At 36.3% G+C, this 22782-nt stretch overlaps 1 protein-coding gene across 50 annotated transcripts in view; it reads right to left on the bottom strand.

Moving 5' to 3' along the window:
• Positions 1-22782, bottom strand: part of BAZ2B (bromodomain adjacent to zinc finger domain 2B) — a 412036-nt gene that overhangs the window by 192570 nt on the left and 196684 nt on the right. For 2 of the 50 annotated variants that reach the window (XM_074009233.1, XM_074009226.1), the window contains exon 1: positions 21848-22130. The exons of the other annotated variants lie outside the window; for them this stretch is intronic. The gene's annotated coding sequence lies outside the window, so the exon portion shown is untranslated. Of the gene's footprint in view, positions 1-21847; positions 22131-22782 lie in introns of those variants that run through there. 50 annotated transcript variants of the gene reach the window in all.

The following is a 22782-nucleotide window of genomic DNA, read 5'->3' on the forward strand; positions in this document are numbered from 1 at the left end:
ATACATATAAATAAATTTATATAAACATACTCACATATACATGCACATACACACTCACATATAAATGCATATACTACTACTACTATACCAGCAGAATTCAGGCTTTCTGCACACAGTTCATTGATGAGAGCAGCTGCACAAAATTCTAAGAATTCCTCTAGGGCTCAGTGGCATATACTCTTAACCTTCCAGTCTATGACAAAGAAATATGGGGTATTTAGTTTGGCTGGCCACCTGAGATGCCACCTAAATACTAGTCTTTTATTCTGTATACTCAACTAATTAAAGATACTTCAAAGTTATTTCACCCAGATGCTCTAAGTGATAATTATACAAACTTTAACCATTTATGAAAACATCTGATGTTCAACCTTTCAGAAAGCATTTGCCACACCATGAAACATGCTAGGTGCCTGGGGTATAATGAATAAGTCAATTAGGTCAAGTACTCTACCTCAAGGGTTTATAATCTAGTAGGCTGGAGCAATAGTGGAAACCTAAACAACGCTGAGTTAAACAGATTCTTACTAGTAAGAAATTGAGCTAAGTGATGGTACCTGGGTACTAGGGATTAGAAAATGGTATTATATAAATTTAGGAAATGGGGTGGTCTTTTCAGGGGTCATATGTGTAGATGAGCAAACAAATTAAGAAAATAAGTAAGATATGCAGTTGGAATATATTCTATTTATTCTTAATTTTGTTATTGGGGTATCTATATTAAAAGTTATGCATTTTCTCATACTCCAAAATATATAAAAACATTTAATATGAAAAAAGAAAGTGCTTCTGAAAATAGATTGCCATTTCAGAATCTAATATTATAGATCTAGAATATTTTTTATAATATAAAGGACATTATATAATTTTAATTATTTTCTAATTATCAAATTTATGGTTCATTTTTACTTATAAATTTTAGTATCTACAAAGACCATGTGGTAGTATTGGAGTAAAATAGGAGAAACAGATATGAGTATCCAAAACTATATATAAATTTTAATCAAAGAAGAAATACTTTTTTTTTTTTTTTTTTTTTTTTTGAGACTTGGAGTGTCGCTCTGTCACCCAGGCTGGAATGCAGTGGCTCACTCGGCTCACTGCAAGCTCCGCCTCCCGCGTTCACGCCATTCTCTTGCCTCAGCCTCCTGAGTAGCTGGGACCACAGGCATCCACCACCAGGCCTGGCCAATTTTTTTTTTTTTTTTTAATGTATTTTTAGTACAGATGGGGGTTTCGCCGTGTTAGCCAGGATGGTCTTCTTCTCCTGACCTCGTGATCCGCCCGCGTCGGCCTCCCAAAGTGCTGGGATTACAGGCGTGAACCACCGCGTCCGGCCAGAAGAAATACTTTTTAAAACATTAGGCTGTGCACGGTGGCTCATGCCTGTAATCCCAGCACTTTGGGAGGCCAAGGCGGGCAGATCACGAGGTCAGGAGATCGAGACTAGCCTGGCCAACATGGTGAAACCCCATCTCTACTAAAAAATAAAAAAAACTAGCCGGGCGTGATGGCGTGCGCCTGTAGTCAGTCGCAGCTACTCAGGAGACTGAGGCAGAGGAATCCCTTGAACCCAGGAGGTGGAGGTTGCAGTGAGCCAAGATCGTGCCACTGTACTCTCCAGCCTAGTGATAGAGCAAGACTTGGCTAAAAAGAAATAATAATAAATTTTAAATAAATTAATGCTACTAGAATCGCTTGAACCTGGGAGGCGGAGGTTGCAGTGGGCCGCGATTGCACCACTGCACTCCAGCCTGAGCAACAGAGTGAGACTCTGTCTTAAAAAAACAAAACAACCACCACCAAAAAAACGGTCATCCACGGTGGCTCACGCCTTAATCCCAGCACTCTGGGAGGCCGAGGCGGGCAGATGACCTGAGGTTGGGAGTTTGAGACCAGCCTGACCAACATGGAGAAACCCCATCTCTACTAAAAATACAAAATTAGCCAGGCATGGTGACGCATGGCTGTAATCCCAGCCACTAGGGAAGCTGAGGCAGGAGAATCACTTGAACCTGGGATGCGGAGGTTGCGGTGAGCCAAGATTGTGCCATTGCACTCCAGCTCCGGCAATAAGAGTGAAACTCCATCTCAAAACAAAACAAAACAAAATGTAATGCTACTATAATGAAGAGAATTTTGAGAATTCTGATAAAAACTCAAGAAAAAATTGTTATACATTAAGGATTTATTCCTTTTTTGCCTCTTGTGTTGAAATAGCTGGTCTATTATTTATTTAACAACTATTTTTGAGCATTAAGTACAAATCTCTACGCTGGTTTAGTTGTTAGGAAATAAAGATAAATCATAGTCCTTGCCTTATAAAAGTTCATCATTTAACAGTTCTCACTACTCAATTTTCTCTAAATTTCTTTTCATGTCATACTGTTATCTCCATAATTCAACCTCAATCTCAATTACTATAATTTTTTTTATTTTTCTGAGAAACAGAAATGTATGTGCTCACTTCACTAAATTCAGAGTAGTGAGAGGAGTACAAAGGAGACGCAAACACAAAGATTTTGGAGACAGGCAGTGTCACTGACGAACTACCAGGAAGAAAAAAGATCTTTTGCCTTGATGTAATTTTTAAATGATGACAGTTTTCATAAAAGTTCCACGCTCCACCCCCATCCAGGAAGTAGGAAGGTCCATGACTCATTATGCTTTCCCTGTGCTTCACTCAGGCTTCCTCTTTACAGACCTAATTCAGCAGATAGGACTTCCTGATGTTGAGGAAATCCTTGTCTCTTAACAGTGGGCCACATGATCCCATTCCTGTGGTTAAAGCTGTCTGAAACAGATATAACCCAAGGAGACAATAGTTGGCCAGAAATCTATGTGTTGGTGGTCTCTAAAAGATTCTATACTCTAATCAGATTCTTTCTGATATAAACATTTTAACTGATAGAAACAGGGAAAGTTGTTGCTGAGATAAGAGGTCCTTAAGGCTGGGGGCCTAAGTATACAAGTTGGAAAAAAAAAATGGAAGAGTAAATGTACAGAGAAGTTGAGTGGTCTTGAGGGAGAGAAGATACTCTTCTGTTACTGTTCCCTGCCAGCTAAAGAGCCTAGTAGAAAACTTCCTAACAAATATGCTTATTTGTCTTTTCTCATGTTCACTCATGCCGTTTACACCACTGAGACATATTCTGGTTTTCAGTTCCAATAATCCAAACACTATACTCCTTTAAATATAGGCCCTAGAGTCCCTTTACCCATAAAGCTGGATCTGACTAATCTTGGGTTCCAACTTCCCATCTTTAAATTATGGAGCACTTTAGCTTCTACCCAGGAAGCTGCTAATTACATGACTTTTTTACAGCTCTGTATGTGTTTTATGAATATACTGTATTATTCAGCACACAACCAGTATGTCTGTTGAGCTTTGGTTGCTGAATCAGTACAGTGAAACTAATTATGCTTACTTCAAAGAGTTATTTACAAAGAGAGGGCCTAGTACATTTCCTGCTAGGTATTTTGTTCTGATGTGTTTGGCCAGGAGAATACAAAGAAGAAAATATTTTCTTCAAACTTATGATACAAGGGTAAAAAAAAGCTCAATAAAAGTCAACATTATTTATTTTATAAGTTAAATGTGAGCAAACATATGTTTAAAATGTCAAGGTAATTTTCAATTCCAAGCAGATTTAGTTCACAGGTAAACCTAAAGAGGTGTTCAAGAGTATATTAGGCGATCGCCTGTCAAGCTAGCTTTCAAAAATACCATCTTTACCTTAGCTTTAGATAATAGTATAATTTGAAAATTTGTTTTAGATAACAGTGATTTTTATTTTAGTTCTTAGATAACTAAAATAGTAAAACTGCTGTTCCCTGAGAAGTTAATACATAATTTTATAACCTTCATTATACACAAAATTAATTTTGTTCAGACTGTAGCCGTGCGTTTTTCAGTAATCTAGCGACCAAGTTTTCTCCTTTTGACATTGATAATCTCCAAATATACACAAAAAAGTTATTATTATAATTCCCCCACCATTCTCTTAACTATACCATTTGGTCAAATTATGTATTAACTTATCGTTTCAATTATGCCTCATCCATTTCTCTCATAATTTTTATTATTTTCTGAATTGCATACACTTGTCCATGCCTTACTGTACTGGCAATACCCAAATATCAACATAAATAATGTTGACTTTTATTGAGCTGTTTTTCTACCCATGTATCTTAAGTTTGAAGAAAAGATTTTCTTTCTACATTCTCCTGGCCAAATACGTAACAAAATACCTAACAGGAGGCATGCTACACCCTCTCTTTATTATTAATATTTTTTTTCTTCTACTTTTAAGTTCAGGGGCACATGTATAGGCTGTGCAGGTTTGTTACATAGGTAAACATGTGCCATGGTGGTTTGCTGCATAGATCAACCCATCACCTAGGTATTAAGCCCAACATCCATTAGCTATTCTTCCTGATGCTCTCTCTCACCCCCACCCCTGCCACTCCGACATGCACCAGGGTGTGTATATCTCCTCCCTGTGTCCACATGTTCTCGTTATTCAGTTCCACTTATACGTAAGAACATGTCATGTTTGATTTTCTGTTCTTACGTTAGAATGCTCAGGATAATGGCTTCCAACTCCATCCATGTCCCTGCAAAGGACATGATCTCATTCCTTTTTATGGCTGCATAGTATTCCGTGGTGTATGTACCACATTTTCTTTATTCAGTCTATCATTGATGGGTATTAAAGTTGAGTCCATGTCTCTGCTATTGTGAACAGTGCTGCAATGAACATACACGGTGTATATATCTTTATAATAGAATGATTTATATTCCTTTGGGTATACACACAGTTATGGGATTGCTGAGTCAAATGGTATTTCAGCTTTTAGATCTTTGAGGAATCGCCATACTGTCTTCCACAAGGTTGAAATAATTTACACTCCCATCAACAGTGTAAAAGCATTCCTTTTCCCCTGCAACCTCATCAGCATCTGTTGTTTTTGACTTTTTAATAATGGCCATTCTGACTCGTGTGAGATGGTATCTCACTGTGGTTTTGATTGGCATGATGTTGAGCTTTTTTTTGTATGTTTGTTGGCCAAGTGTATGTCTTCTTTTGAGAAGTGTCTGTTCATGTCCTTTGCCCACTTTTTAATGGTGTTTTTTTTCTTATAAATTTGTTTAAGTTCCTTGTAGACTCTGGATATTAGACCTCTGTCAGTTAGATAGACTACAAAAATTTTCTCCCATTCTGTAGGTTGTCTGTTCACTCTGATGATAGTCTTTTGCTGTGCAGAAGCTCTTTGGTTTAATTAGATCCCATTTATCAGTTTTTGCTTTTGTTGTAATTGCTTTTGCCGTTTTCATCATAAAATCTCTGCCCCTGCCTATGTCCTGAATGGTACTACCTAGATTTTCTTCTAGGGTTTTTATACTTTTGGGTTTTACATTTAAGTCTTTAATACACCTTGAGTTAATTTTTGTATATGGTGTAAGGAGGGGGTCCAGTTTCAATTTTCTGCATATGGCTAGCCAGCTCTCCCAGTACCCTTTATTAAATAGGGAGTCATTTTCCCATTGCTCGTTTTTGTCAGGTTTCTTGAAGATCAGATGATTGTAGGTGTGTGATCTTATTTTTGAGTTATCTATTCTGTTCTATTCATCTCTGTGTTTGTTCTTGTACCTGCACCATGCTGTTTCAGTTACAGTAGCCTTGTAATATAGTTTGAAGTTGGGGCGCCTTCCGTGATATTCTCTTTGAAGTGATGCCTCCAGCTTTGTTCTTTTTGCTTATTGTCTTGGCCTTCTCTTTATCATAATATTCCTAGTTTTTATATGGAAGAATGAAAACCCTCTGTGACAATGCTCAGAGGAAATAAATTCCTTCATAGTACAAGGCCCTAAGTATACATCCTAAACATGTCTAAACATAACCTGCATTAAAATACGAAAACAGCTTGGAGGCCAGGTGTGGTGGTTCACGCCTGTAATCCCAACACTTTGGGAGGACGAGGCATGCGGATCACCTGAAGTCAGGAATTCGAGACCAGCCTGGCAGACTGGGTTTCACCCAATCTCTACTAAAAATACAAAAATTAGCTGGGTGTGGTGGTGCATGCCTGTAATCTCAGCTACTCGGGAGGCTGAGTCAGGAGAATCGCTGGAACCCAGAAGGCGGAGGTTGCAGTGAGCTGAGACTGTGCCACTGCACTCCAGCCTGGGTGACAGAGCAAGACTCTATCTCAAAAAAAAAAAAAAAAAAAAAAAAAAAGAAAAGGAAAGAAAGAAAGAAAATGGCTGGGCACGATAGCCAACGCCTATAATCCCAGCACTTTGGGAGGCTGAGGCAGGCAGATTGCTTGGGCCCAGGAGTTCAAGATCAGCCTGGGCAACATGGTGAAACCCCATCTCTGTTAAAAAAAAAAAAAAATTAACTCTCTCTCTCTCTATATATATATATAAATTAGCTGAGCATGATGGCTTGCACCTGTAGTCCCAGCTACTCAAGAGGCTGATGGGGGAGGAACACCTGAGCCCAGGGAGGTTGAGGCTGCGGTGGGCTGTGATCATGCCACTGCACTCCAGCCTGGGTGACGGAGTGAGATACTGTGTCAAATATATATGTTATATACATACACACACACCGTGTGTGTGTGTTTTGGTGTGAAAATATTCAATGGTTAAACACAGTGATATCATGAATATAACTATGAGCCAAATTTTTTTTTAGTATTTCTACAAAGTAAAACAAAGTACAAACTCAATAATAACATTATTCTAAAAATGAGCATTACCATGATTTTAAAAACTTTTAAGTATCCTTTATAAACACAGTTTTCTGATTACTAAAATAATGTAGTCTAATGATAAAACCATAATACCTAATTTAACCACAAAACTGTCTCTACTTTATATGATCATCTAAATATTCTACTTCAAATGTTGAAAAGTTAAGAATATCTGAGTTCCTCAAAGGGTTAAACATTCCGAGTTACTGTATGACCCAGCAATTCAACTCTTAGGTAGAATTCTACTCCTATTCTTGGGCATATACCCTAAAGAAATGAAAATATATGTCTACACAAAAACTGGTACCTGAATGTTCATAGCTCTTGTTCATAATAGCCCCAAAGCAGAATAACCCAAATGGCTATCAACTGATGAATGAATAAATGTGGTATATCCATACAATTAAATATTATTCAGCAATAAAAAGGAATAAAGTGATAAATGATGCAACATGGAAGAACTCTGAAAACACTGAGATAAGTAAAAGAAGCCAGTCACAAATGACCATGGGTTTCATGATTCCATTTAAATGAAACATCTAGAAAGGGATACTCTGTGGAGACAGAAAATATAGAACTATGGGTAGGTTGGGGGAAAATGAAGAGTGACTGCTAATGGATATTGGGTCTCTCTGGGGGATTATGAAATGTTCTAATTGATTGTGATGATGGTTGCACAACTCTGTGAATACACTAAAAACTGTAGTCCCAGCACTTTAGGAGGCCAAGATGAGAGGATCCCTTGAGCTCAGGAATTCAAGACCAGCCTGGGCAACATGGCAAAACCCCATCTCTCAAAAAGGAAAAAAAACTAGCCAAGCATGGTGGCATATGCCTGTGGTCCCAGATACTCAGGAGGCTGAGACAAGAGGATGCCTGAGCCTGGGAGACTGAGGCTGCAGTGAGCTGTGATCATGACACTGTATACTCCAGCCTAGGCAATAGAGCAAGACCTTGTCTCCAAAATAAAAGATTATCTGCATCTCTCAATGATACTCAATGACAAAATGCCATTTGACTTAATGAATTCTCTATGGGAATTTTAAATTCAATATTCTTGATTCTAGACTCTATATCCAAGACCAAATGTAGAATGTCTCTAATATGACTTTTCATGTGCTATATAATGATATGCTGAGACAGAAAATCAAGTCACGAACCCATACCAAACTCTCCCAGGTGCTCATCCATTTAGTAATCTTGCACCTCCATAGTACATATATTTTTTTAAAACTTGGTAAAGCTATATTAATTCAGTTTGGGGACTAACAAGTTTATCCAACATTAGAAGCATATATATCTTCTCTCTACTCCCACCATCATCTTAGTACAATCCTAAATCAATTCTTATTGGAAATAATGCAGTAGCCTTCCAAGAAGTTTCTCTGCTTCTCTTTCCTTCAATCCTGTTTCTACCAAGAGTAATCCTGTTTTTTTTGTTTTTGTTTTTGTTTTTTGTAAGCAGTAATCTTTTTAATATAAAAATCTGATCCTGCCACTCCCCTACTTAAAATCTTTCTGTGTTTCTATGTCACTTGTATGATAAAATTCCAGGTCTTCTGCTAAGCATAACAAGCTCTGTTTAATAGGCCTCTGGCTTCTTTGGTCTCCTTTTCCACTCTCTTCTCACATATTAGGTGACTAAACTTCTTGCCATTCCCAAATACACAACTGTCTCCTCCTGTATCCACACTATGTTTTTGGTGCATGATGTTTGTTCTCCCTCAAATGCCCTGCCCTTATTCTCTGCCTTACTCCTACATACACTCTAGGTCTCAGCTCATGTGTAACTTCTTCTAAGGAACCGTTCTGACTCACAAGGAAGTCTTAGGTCCTTTCTTGTTAATCTTGTGTATTCCCTAATTAAGTCACTTATAACATTGTACTATATAACAATTTTTTATTTTGTTATCTGCCTTTTTTTTTTTTTTGAGACGGAGTTTCACTCTTGTTGCCCCGGTTGGCGTGCAATGGTGCAATCTCAGCTCACTGCAGCCTCCCCCTTCTGGGTTCAAGCCATTCTCCTGCCTCAGCCTCCCAAGCAACTGGCATTACAGGTGCCCGCCACTACGCTGGGCTAATTTTTTGTATTTTTAGTAGAGACAGGGTTTCACCACTTTGGCCAGGCTAGTCTCAAACTCCTGACCGTAGGTGATCCACCTGCCTTGGCCTCCCAAAGTGCTAGGATTACAGGTGTGAGCCACTGCGCCCAGCTGATATCTGGCTTCCTCTGGCAAATCAGAAAATCTCTTCAAAAGTTTCCACAAAGTAGTGAATTGAATAAAATATGTCAAATGTCTATATTTTGCTTTAATGTTTTTTGAATATACTGTAAACTTGGTAAGGCAACAGCATTAATACTGATTAGTATATTTATACTAACATTAAATAAACGACTTTCAAAGAATATTATACAGATTCTTCTGAGATGCATGTTGGCACTTAGGCACCTTAATTTTAATAAAGTGTTGAAATCTTAAAAACATTTTTTTAAGAGATGAGGGTCTCACCATGTTGCCCAGGCCTGAGTGCAGTGGCTATTCACAGGCAGATCCTAGTGCACTTCAGCCTCTAACTCCTGGCCTCAAGCGATCCTCCTGCCTCAGCTTCCTGCATAGTTGAGGCTACAGGCACATGGCACTCTGTCCAGATTGAACCTTAAAATTTAACTTGACATCCAAGAAATCTATTTGTGCCAAAAAAAAACCTCTGCTTTTCTGTATTTATATCAAACTTCTCAAATTCACTAAAGGCAGGGAGTTAGGCACCACTGGTTTATTTGTGTAAGCTAATTTTATTTTACTAAAAACACATCAATACCTTGGGATCAATCGAGTCACATTGGGTTTATCAGTCCCATATTGAACATCCTTCTCTCTTAAGACATATTGGAACCTCATAAAAGGCAAATAGGGTTCCACTCAGCTTAAACAGTAAGACAATTTTTATATACATATGAAATACTATACACAAATACATAAAAACACAAGTCTAGAACATTCCTTTAGCTATCAAAGTTCTACATGAACTTATTTGGTTCTCCAGTTCAATCTGTATATATAAGTTATATTTTAAACAAAGGTGAAGAGAGCAATTATCTTTCACAATCTGTCTTAGATGATAGAACTTAATTTATAAAGCTACATATTTATTATATAATCAAGCTCAACTTATTTTAATCTTGATGGACAAAGAGTAACATTATGAAAATGACTTACGCAATAACTTCAGATAAAAGTAATAAGCCCACTATAAAGGGAGGGGGTCATCTACTTAGAGAAAACTTGGCCAATAAAAATCTTAATTTAGAAAACAGTGAAGCAAAGAAGTATACGTAATTTCATAGAAGCGAATTCCAGCAGAGTGTCCTGTCATCTAGTAGTTTTTCAAGTATTTTCTGAGTGTAAAATGAATTTTTTACTTCATAAACAAGTTTATCACACAATTCCTTTAATGTAATGATTCACAAGCCTGGCTGCACATTAGAAACACGTGGGGGATCTTAAATATATAAACCTGTGACAAGGCAGATCTCTAGATCAATTATATCAGAATCTCTGGGGGTGGGGAGGTAAGCATTAACAGGTTGGGAAGCCCTCCAGAAGATTCCAAGGTTAAGAATCACTGCCATGGAGCTTTTATAAGCTTCACCATTGCCAGATTATGTCAATTTTGAAGTTCAAACGAAAATAATAATTGAGTAACATTCACTGTCTTGCTGGCCCAGTACTTAATATTAAAGATGCTATAAGACTCACTAAAACAGACAAAAATTTAAAAAGGAAGAAACTATCTGCTAATATAAGGGAATGGGAAAATACCTGCTAATATAAAGAATGGGAAAAATATACAGATAGCTTAGATGAAAAGGTCCCATAAGAAGGCAAGAATATAAAATTCATCATCGTAAGCCCCAAAAGCCAGGTAGGAAAATAAAAAGAGAACAATTCATACAAGTAACAGCAGGTATGTGTATAAGGCAGTTTCTATAACCTGAAACTGACAATGAAAGACTTGAAAAATAATTGGCTTTACTGATAACTGAGGCTCTGAATAGTTACACATTGGCAAGCTAAGAATATAATACATTATAAACTACCCTGTGTCCAGATGAGCATTCAGGATGAGAGGTGACAAGGGCAGTTGTGAGAACTCCCAGCTATCCTCCTGTCAACAATGACAGAGAATCTGAAACACAGATCTCTCCTTTCCAAGAGTCTTCTGCCCCTCCCAAAAAAAACTCTTATAAGGGCTGTCTGGCAAGTTTGCTATAACTAGAGTAGGCATATGGAAAGGTGGTAGCAGGACCTTCACCCCTCCAAAAAAAATTCTACAAGGACATGTGACTACCTGGGTAAGGCTCTCTACCCATGAATCCCTTGCTAGGTAATCCTTACCATGGTCTATTGCTTCTTTTTTTTTTTTTTTTTTTTTTTTTTTGAGGCGGAGTCTCGCTCTGTCGCCCAGGCTGGAGTGCAGTGGCGCGATCTCGGCTCACTGCAAGCTCCGCCTCCCGGGTTCCCGCCATTCTCCTGCCTCAGCCTCCCGAGTAGCTGGGACTACAGGCGCCGCCACCACGCCCGGCTAATTTTTTTGTATTTTTAGTGGAGACGGGGTTTCATTGTGTTAGCCAGGATGGTCTCGATCTCCTGACCTCGTGATCCGCCCGTCTCGGCCTCCCAAAGTGCTGGGATTACAGGCTTGAGCCACCGCGCCCGGCCGGTCTATTGCTTCTTGAAGCTCCACCTCACCTATATCCAGAGGGAGCCAGGATGACAGGAGGGAAACTGGACCTAGCAATGGAACTACTGACCCATATATCCAGGAGATCTGAGCTGTAATACACTGTATTACACGGGATAAATGAATATCCACAAAGTTCCATTTCAACATCATGTCTAAGGAATGATTAATAAGCAGATTTGAACATACAGATACTTATTAGGAAATAAAAAAAGAAAAGCATCCAGAAAGGGATGATGTAGACTTCTATCAGCTGCTTAGATGGAGGAATATCTCCTGGTACTTGGGCAGTAACTCCACAAAGAACCAGATCGGCCCAGTCCAGAAAAACTCCAAACCTTCAGGAAGAATACTATGAATACTTCAGGCACAGCTTAGAAAAGCTTAGAAGAGAAAGCCTGCATTTCAGAAACTGTGTTATCTATAAGAATACAGGACCAACATGGGAAACACCATTACCACAATGTCTTTTCTCCTCTCGATTTTTAACCCTGAAAACTTTCCTTTTGGGGTCACAAATAATAGAGAGTACTGAGTTCTTTTCCACCCTCAGTAATTTGTGTCCTAGAATGAAAGGAGGATAAGAAAAAGGAAAAGAGAAAGAGCAATTCAAGCGAGAGAATCTAACAGGCAAGATAAACTATTCAAAGAGATCAGAGTCTGAAAACTGGCACTACTGGTGGGACTGATGAATAACCCATCACTCACACACAAATCTCTTGTTCAGGGTCAGGTGTAATACTTTGTGGAACAGGTCAACATAAAAGTAATGGTACTTCTACTTAGTTATCTAAACTATAATTATAAAAGTTTTAGATTCATGGGGCCCCAAAATAAAGTCTGGGATAATAACAAATTAAGGCCTTCTGAAAAATGCTTAGATGGTCATCAAAGAGAGATTAGATGGCTGCAAAGGAGAGTTAAATGGTTTTCAGAACAAAAAACTTGAGGTTTCCTGTGTAACATATAGCCTGATACATTAAAGTACAAAACTTGAAGAAATAGGCTCCAGAAAAAGTTTATTAGGTAACAGGTCAACAGTTGATTTAGTGATGAAAGTTAGGCTTCAAACAACTATGAAACTGAGGAGGTTAAAAAAAAATCTAAACAATTATATCTAGAAAGAATATTAATTCCAAGTTTCAGGTGAAAACTAAGAATTGGAAAGGTGTTTCTTTGAAGAGAAAAGCAGTGGTCTCCCTAAAAAAATTTCATTTGCATTTCACATATACTAGAGGTCCAGAAAGTTCTAAGGCATTAAGGTTCTTTGAATGTGTATCTGCTTGTGTATAAGGGATTAATATGACTTTGGAAAATTAGATATGTTTTTCAATCAGTGTACTAAGATATTAGGAATCAAATTAGATCTAGGATTCATTACAATCTTCCTACCATGAGAAGTAATCTAAATTGAATAACAAAAAAACTTTAAGAAAATGAGAAGGGACAAAGTGAGTAAGAGTTATACTAAAGGTATGATTACTTTTAGAAAGAAGGAACTTAAACATTTTAAAAAGGGAGGTTCAAAAGAGACCACCTTGTTTCAAAATGGAAGTAGAGATGTTTTGAAATAAAAGTAACAGCACTATCTAACTTATTTATTTATTTATTTACTTACTTATTTATTTATTTATTTAGATAGAGTCTCCCTCTGTCGCCCAGGCTGTAGTGCAAGTGGCCTGATCTTAGCTCGCCACAACCTCCACCTCCCGGTTCAATGATTCTTGTGCCTTAGCTTCCCGATTAGCTGGGATTACAGTCATGTGCCACCATGCCCAGCTAATTTTTGTATTTTTAGCAGAGATGGGGTTTCGTCATATTAGCCAGGTTGGTTTCGAACTCTTGGCCTCAAGCAATCTACCTGCCTTGGCCTCCCAAAGTGTTGTGATCACAGGCATGAGCCACAACGCCTGGCCTCTCTCTCTGATTTTGAATATGGGCTATTGTACAGCCTCGTAAATAGATACTTCCATCACAAGTTCAGCAGGTTCCTTGAAATGAAAGTTGGCTTTGACACTTTCTTATCTTCTTTAAATTTTCTATTTCACTTAAGTTTTAGTCACAGTGACTCCTTACTTTCTTGCCAGATCAGCAATGTCAAACTAAAAACATTTAAACTACTTATCTAATTATTGAATTTGTATTCAGTAAGTTATTCAGAGTATTCAGTTTGTTACAATTATATGCTCTATAGATTATTGAAATTTTGCTTTTAACCAAGTGGAAACTTATTTCCCAAAAGATTTCTCCAAGTCCAACTTTGGTTAATGATTTAAACACCCTATAATCTCATTCCCAGTTCCTACTTAAGATTCAAATTCATATTAAGGCAAATTGCCTCAGAGGTTTGCCAAAAGAAAAAAAAATTCCATGAGCTATCCATGTCAATTTTCTCAAAATTGCTGGCTATTTCAATCTCCCTATGCATTACACACTCTCATGTATGCCCCCTGATGAGAAATTTAAAGAAAACCTCCAATTAGCTTTCCTTTTATTTCCAGAAATTACTCTCTGATGTCCTAAATAATATCCTCATCAGTATGACCCATTATATCTGTTATTACCATTTATTTCCTTATTGAATCCACAAGTGGTAATTCATTACTGTTTGTGGGTTTGTGATATTATATATCCCTCTTAGGGAAACTTGTAATTAGGTCAAAGTTTCCCTATTTTAATATTGCGCCCCATTTCCTCAGTCCTATAACCTTATCAAGCCAGTGAAATAAACCCTGCCTTTTGGCTTAGTGGTCCCTCACTGATCTACAAAAAGACAGATAAACATTGTTCTAATCCATATGGAATTCCAGAATTTATACTTGTAAGAGTGATCTCAAAAATGCTGAATGAAATGACTATAGTCTTCTCTCTCACTTATAAAATATAAAACATTAACATATATGAAGGAAAATAAATTGACTAAAGAGAATATACTGGAAACACTTTCCAGTCAGATATAATTGAGTGATTTTATATTATAATGCAAAAAAGGCAACTAATAGATATCTTAAAAACAGGCAGAAATACACTGTTAATTCTAATTACTTGTGGAAACATCCTTTTATAACATCGTTCCTAGGGACTAAGAAATTCAAACTCAATGACCATGTTCTAGAAAATATTACAAAACTGGGGTTACATACAACCAGAATGCTTATTTTTTAAAATTCACTTTAAGAGGTGGCTATTTACACATATATATGTTTTCACACATAACACATATGGCTTTTTTACTCTCTTTTAAGAAAAATAGCCCATATGTGCTGAAGCCAGTATTCATTCAGCCTAATCTTTTACATTCACTACACAGGGTAACAGAATAAAATCAATGCTTGATTCAGCTATCTGGAAACAGTTTTGTGGTTCCTCCAAAAAGTTAATGTAAAATTACTGTATGAATTGAAAGCAGAGACTTGAAAACATACCTGTACACCTATATCCCTCAAAAGATGAATAAACAAATGTGATATACATATAAATACATATGTATATAATTATATATATTTGTATATATGTACAAACATATGTATATATGTACATTTGTATATATGTACAAATATATGGATATGGATACACAAATATATGTATATATGTGCATGTATATATAAGCAATTGTTTATATATGTACATATATACATACAAGTGTGTATGTATAAATGTACATTTATATGTATATATGTACATACATACATATATCTATAAAATTGAACTATAAAAGGAAATGAAGTTGTGCTACATGCTATAACATAGATGAACCCTGAAAACTCTAAAGTGAGATAAGCCCAACCCAAAAAAGGACAAACATTGTATGATTCCACTTATGAAAAATATGCAGAAGAGGAAAATTTGCAGAGATGGAAAGTAGATTAGAGGTTACTAGGAGATAGCAGATGGTGAGGGAAATGGGGAGTTACTGCTTTTTTTTATTTAAAAATTTTTTTTGAGACACAGTCTCACTCTGTCACCCAGGCTGGAGTGCAGTGGTGCGATCACAGTTTACTGCAGCCTCAACCTTCTGTGCTCAAGGCCTGAGTAGCTGGGACTACAGGCGTGTGCCACCATGCCCAGCTATTTTATTTTTGGAGAGCAGAGGTCTCACTACATTGCCGAGGCTGGCCTTGAACTCCTGGTCTCAAGTGATCCTCCCGCCTCAGCCTCCCAAAGTGCTGGGATTCAGGCATGAACCACTGCATCTGACCAGGAGTTATTATTACTTAATGGTTACAGAGTTTCTGCTTGGCATGATGAAAAAATTTTGGAAATAGACAGTAACGATGGTTGCACAGCACTATGAATGTAATTAAGACCACTGAATTGTGTACATAAAAATGGTTAAAATGACAAATTTTATGTTATAGACGTTTTACTGCAATGTAAAAAAAAATGTAATATTCCAAAAGCCATTAAACTTTATATTTTAAATGGGTGAACTGCATGGTTGTGAATTATATCTCAATAAAGTTATTTGTAAAAATGTATGTTTGAAGTCCTGCTTGGTGCTTGAAGACGCAGTTCTAGTTCCTTTTCCTTAAAGGAGCCTTCCCTGGTCATTCAAATGACCCCCTCTCTTACTGTCAATTCATAGTATTTTGCTTACATATCACTCATTGAGCAATTAATCTTATGCTCCTTTTGACATCTCTGGTGTTTTTTAATTACTGTAACACATTTAATATTTGATTACGCTTTGCTTGTAAAACTAGATTAGTTGCTCAAATTATCAAATCAAGACTCATTTAATATTTGTTTGTACTTTATTTACCAAACTAGATTAGTAGTAGCGCAGATTTTCAAATCAGGACCCAGTAGCCCTCTATGGTTTTATACTTGCACAAATACATTAAATTTTAATAATGTTAAGACAAACTATTCCAGAAAAAATAAATCTGAATACTCATTCTCTGGACATTTCTTTCTCTCTCTATTTCTCTCTTTCTCTCTCTCTCCCTCTCCCCCCGTCCCTCCCTCCCTCCCTCCTTCTCTCCTTTTCTCTCTTTCTTTCTTTCTTTTTTAAGACGGAGTTTCACTCTTGTCACCCAGGCTGGATGGCGTGATTTCAGCTCACTGCAACCTCTGCCTCTGGGTTCAAGCAATTCTCCTGACTCAGCCTCCCAAGTAGCTGGGATTACAGGCGCCTGACAACACGCCCGGCTAATTTTTTGTATTTTTAGTAGAGATGGGGTTTCACCACGTTGGCCAGGCTGGTCTTGAACTCCTGAACTTTGGTGATCCACCTGTCTTGGCCTCCCAAAATGCTGGGATTACAGAGGTGAGGTGTTGCGCCCAGCCTCTCTGGACATTTCAATTTATAAAGGATATAACATTTAGTTCAGTATAATTATTTAAAAATAGGCACTAATAAAGTACTTTGAACAGAAATTTTTTTTCTGATCAACAGGTCATTTCCTTTTCCCCAACTGAACCAAAGACATAGTCCAAATAAAACAAATTTTAAAACGAAGTGATACACAAACATGTAACATATACACTACTATTTTTATGACTAAGTAGAAATGCTCAGGAAATATAATTCTAATCATAAGCAGAATTAATTAAAATATGAAATTACATAGATAACTTAGATAAAGAATGTTGTAGGGGTCAACCAACATTTTTGTTTACTTAAATAATCTGTTTAATGATTACAGTGACCATAAAAAAGTTATACTTAAAGAAATCTTTAAGTTAATAAAATAAAAGGAAAACTTTAGAGAAAGGCATAGGAAGAATGAATACATCTTCTTTGTTCCTTTGAGAAAACAGCATAAAATTTTGAGAAATGTACCAAAACATCAGACTTAGTGTAAAGTCATGTATTTATAGAACATAAATATATAGACAATGTAAAGTTTCTACCTATTCCCTTAGTATATACTTAAAATGACCATTTAGACTCATATCCTAGTTTAATCTACAACAGGTTTTTTAAAAAACTGGTATTTCTATATGTTTGATATGGCTTCATAAAAATGTTTCTTTCCTGCAGTTTCTCTGAATGCTTGCTCTTAAGTACCTTTAAAAACATCATAAATGTAAACAGTATTAACTCACATGAAATAAATTCTATTTCGATCCAGAAGGCAAAAGGTTTAAGTTTTTAAAATACGGCATTGTCACCTCAAAAGTAAGTATGTTTCAAAGAACAACTATATTTTTATTCCCTACTAAAGTTGAACAACTTATGTTCAATTTTACAATGAAAATACCCAGTGGCATCTTAGAGATTACTGGTTTTCCAGTAAGAAACACAGCTATTTAGCAAATTCACTTGCCTAAAAAACAGCCAAAAAAGCAAAAGAAATAAAGATGGTCTCCAAGCTGATAAAATGTGTGGATTCAAACTCATTCTTCATTATTTAGAATGTCTTTGTGCCCTTAATCTTTGAAGTTTTATAATTGACACATGATTCCAACAAGCTTGGGTTGATTCCCAAGGCCACAGTAGAGTACAAAGAAAAAGATGATGATAATATCAGCTGTAATTTTCTAAGCACTTATTAAGCACTATACACAGGGATGGGAACCAGGAGTAGAGGGAGTGTCTATAACAGGTAACTATATTGAAAGCTCTGTAGTTATTCAAAGAACAACAACAAATGACTTGACTCCTTGATCAAGAATCTAAAAACCTTATGTCCCAAGGGTATCACTGTGTTACACTACAGAATGATAACCAACATTTTAAATAGACAACTCCTTGAGACCTCAAACAAAAGTCTAAAAATTTTTTAATTTTAACATCATACATTTTTAAAATAAGGAGCATGGTCAATGGAATCTAAAGGCCTGGATTTGAATCCAGGCCTATCACCTAATCTATCAATGACCTTAGGGAATATTAATCTCCCTCATACTCAGTTTCTCCAAATGTAAAGCAGAAATACTATTTACCTTACAGTACTAAGGTGAGAATCAACATATGTAAAAGCAGACAGTACAACTCATGAAAATAGCAGTCAGTGAAATACTCTGAAAACTTGACTACCCAGAATAATTTTGTTCTTTGAAATATTTTTATTACTTTTTAAATGTTTTTACTTATTAGATGTTTAGATGTTACTTTCATTAGTAAATATACAAAGTAGATAATGCCAAGATTCATTCAAGTATGTAGCAAATGCTCTCAAATTTCACCACAAACTACCTGTTTGACTAGGTAAGTCCAATTCATTCTTCAGTCTCAATTTGGGTTGTACCCTCTCTGTAAAGCTTTCTCACATCTCCACTTGCATATCTAATAAACATTTTGGTCTACCACATCCAAAGCCAGAGTCCTGATTCTTCATCCTCATCCCAAACCTTCTCCACCTGAAATTCTTCCCCATGTCACAGCTGATGGCAACACCATCCTTCCAGCTGCCAAAACCCTTAAAGTCATCTTTTCTCCTCTTTCCTTGCATCTCACATCCAGCCCAACTGGAAATCTTTTTGGTTGTACCTTAAAAACATCCAGAATTTAACTGCTACTAGGCCACTACCTTCTCTCATTTAGATTACTCTAAGAACTTTCTATCTGGTGGTCCATGCCTCTTTACATACAATCTATTCTAAACATAGCAACTGGAGTGATCCTTTTTAAAAATACTGAAAGCCCTGGAGTGGCTCCTCAAAGTCCCCACGGAGGCCCTACATGAATAACCCACTCACTCATTTCCTTTGACAATACCTCCTCTTTCTCTCTCCATACCCGTACTCACAGTGACAACCATTCATTTCCCTGAGCAAACCTATCATGCTCCTGCCTCATGCCCTGTGCCTCGAAGACTTTCCAAAGGTATCCACATGGCTAACTTCCTTAATCTTTCCTCAATATCTCTTCTTTGTGAATCCTTCCTCAGTCCCCGAATCCCATCACCACCTAACCTTCACATCCTGCTCCTTTTTCTTTACTTCATAATATTTGTCATCTTCTAAAATGCTATGCAGTTTGCTTATTATCATTTATCTCCACTCCTACTATATGTGCCACAAAAGCCGAGACCTTTGAAAGTTTCATTTACTGATATTTCCCATGTACCTAGAACAACACACGAATATGCAAATTAAATATGGAAATAAAACAATACATTGGATATCTCTCCTTGGCGTCACCTTTAGCATCCTGTACTGACCTATATTTTATCAGTTATCACATTGTACTGTAAACAGCCTATTAATTTTCTGCCTCTTCCACTAGACTGCAGGCTTCTTGAGACAAGGGATTTTGTATTGCTTTATAATGCTATTACCTTAATTCCTTAAAGTGACTGATACTTATATTTGATAAATTAATGAAAAAAATAAAACCATCTGAATCAAATGTGTAAGCACCTTTACTATCTCCAAAATATAAACACAATGGTTAAGGGTATGACACTGGAGACTGTTCTGGATTCTGAATTGTGTTAGTGTTTTCAGCTTGGCTCTGGTATTTACTGGCTAAGGACCTTACTCAAATTATTTAAATTCTCTACAATTACTTCCTCATTGAAAAAAATGGAAGTAATAATGGTACCTCCACCTCATGTGATTATCATGAATATTAAATGACAATAGAATTAGCCCAGAGGTTTGCATATAGTAAGTATTCAATAAATGACATAAATTACTTGTTATTGTAAATTAAAATAGAGGCACTATTATAACTTTTACTTTGATAACTTGACTAAGCTAGAATACTCACAAAACTTAACCTTTAGAATCTCCTCAGAATATGCCAATTTATATCAAAAATTACTGAGTTACCTAAAATAACCCTGATAAGCATTATGTGAAAGAAACTAACTTAATTCTTATTTTTTATTTTTTATTTTTTTGAGACGGAGTCTCGCTCTGTCGCCCAGGCTGGAGTGCAGTGGCCGGATCTCAGCTCACTACAAGCTCCGCCTCCCGGGTTTACGCCATTCTCCTGCCTCAGCCTCCCGAGTAGCTGGGACTGCAGGCGCCGGCCACCTCGCCCGGCTGGTTTTTTGTACTTTTTAGTAGAGACGGGGTTTCACCGGGTTAGCCAGGATGGTCTCGACCTCCTGACCTCGTGATCCGCCCGTCTCGGCCTCCCAAAGTGCTGGGATTACAGGCACTAACTTAATTCTTTCAACAAAAGTAGGATTCTATTTACATTATTCCATTTTTTAACATTCCTAGATGTTAGGTTCTATAACATTCTTCAGTAACTACTTTTGATTTTTCATAATCGTATGTTTTCTTTCTATATAATCAACATATCTAATACTACAGATTAAAAATTAAACATCTTACTATGTAGATCACCTACATTTATATGTCCATAATATATACATACATACATTCTTCCCTCTACTCTGAACAATTTTACTTTCAGAAATAAGACTTCTAAGAAAGAGTTAAATAATTTTAAGTATATTTGTCATTCTTTACTAAATTACCTTTAAGCTTTCTACTTCCCATTTTAGTCATGTATCCAACAACATGTATATTCCCATGTATATTCCTTTGGTAATACTATATTAAAGATTGAGCAAAACTAAGAGTTCTGTTTCAAATTAAAAAGCCAAAGTAATGGTGTTTCTTTTAAAGTCATAAATTTTAAAAAAATTATTTCTCTGTCTGTTGTTACTGCTAATGTTTTCCTACGTGCAGAGTCAGTTCTCCATTTTATAAAATACTTGTGAAATTCATTTGCTTTGTAGTTTGTAACACTATAAAGAAATAAACAAACATACACATTTTACCTAAGCACTCACAAGGGCAGTAGACAAGAAAACTGAGGTAAGCAGTTTAAATGATTGTCCCAAGACTACAGATGGAGTGACGGCCAGATTTAGGATTAAAACTAAGAAGCTCATTATTCCCTTCTTATATTCTCAATACTTAACATTGTTTTTATATCATAAGGATCTCTTTGCTAATTTCAGAATAAGTTAATTTCATAATTAAAATTATCGATATATTTTGAGAATATATGTAAACAGAATTATGAAATTTATTAAATCAAGATAAAATTAGAGTTTATCCAAAGTCTCTGAAAAAAATAATCTTTTTACTACAAAAGTTATTTTTAAAATTTTGCTTAGAGTGGCAAGAAAGTGGCAGCTTAATATCATTTATCATTTCAATGTCTTTATTTAATAAAGCTAATTTCTGTAACCAAAACCTACAGTATGTGTATGAGCTGGCTGGATTTAAGATACCAAACAGAAATACTTTTTCATTTTAAGAAATCTTCCAAACTTAAACAGTAGTTTCTACTCTAATTGTAAACTTTAACTTCAGGATATATTTCTAAGAGATCTTTCCATGAAAAAGCAATATTAAAAAGTAAAGAAAACACCAAATATCCTTGCATTTACAGGAGAAAAAGACATAGAGTATAACATTAACAGCTTACTGTGGAGAGTGGGTTTAATCAGGAAGTAGCCATTATCCTTTCGATTCAGAGCAGTGACAGCACTCCAAAACAACAAGCCGTGATATTTTTCAGTTAAAAGGCATGAAAGAATACCTACTATTGTGTCCTAGCTTTGCTGACCCCAAAGGTCAGCATATGTCTTTTATCAAAGCTATCATGAAAACATAATCCAAGTAAGCATTTACAATGCTCTATTTGTTGAAACACCTAAAATCTACCTAACACAACCTCTCTCTCTCTCTCTCAGTTACTCACAAAACATGGCTGTCTTATTCAGAGATTAGCAATTATTGTAATGAGATACTGTCGGAGAGGGTCAAATAGTACTTCCTGCAGTTTACACATCTTGATTTCCTGGTAAACAAACTGAAAGGCAGGTGGAGCACTTAGATCACCAGCAAACGTGAATGCTCACGTGATAAAACTAAGCCAGGTAAGGCTATGTCTCAAGTAATCGTTCTTTTCTTAATTTTATTAATGTCAAACAGACAATAAAGAGGTCTGTCTTTCTTCCTTTTTAAAGAAGGGTTTATTCCTCACATAAACTCACATGATAGGAATGCTTGAAAACTGGCACTGTTTAAAAGCAGGTTTCAAAAATCACTTCTGGCAGATAAACTATAAAAACAAAGCAATGCTAACAAGATGTAAAAAAAACAAATAAGAATAACTGCTCAAAAACCTGCTAAATATAAAGAAAAGTCTTTACATTTCAGCTGCTACAATAAACTATGTAAAATAAATATCTGAGTTATAATAAAAGACCAAAATTAATTGTTTTGTGGTCAAAGCATAAGTTTATTGTTTTATTTGGACAACTTCCTGCAAAATAAGACTGCTTTACAATTTATGTGGCAGTCTTTGGAAAAAAATTCCTATGATCAGAAAGTTTACATAATTTGAAACTATTCTCT

The sequence above is a fragment of the Macaca fascicularis genome, chromosome 12 (genome assembly GCF_037993035.2).
Source record: "Macaca fascicularis isolate 582-1 chromosome 12, T2T-MFA8v1.1".
NCBI lineage: Eukaryota > Metazoa > Chordata > Mammalia > Primates > Cercopithecidae > Macaca > Macaca fascicularis.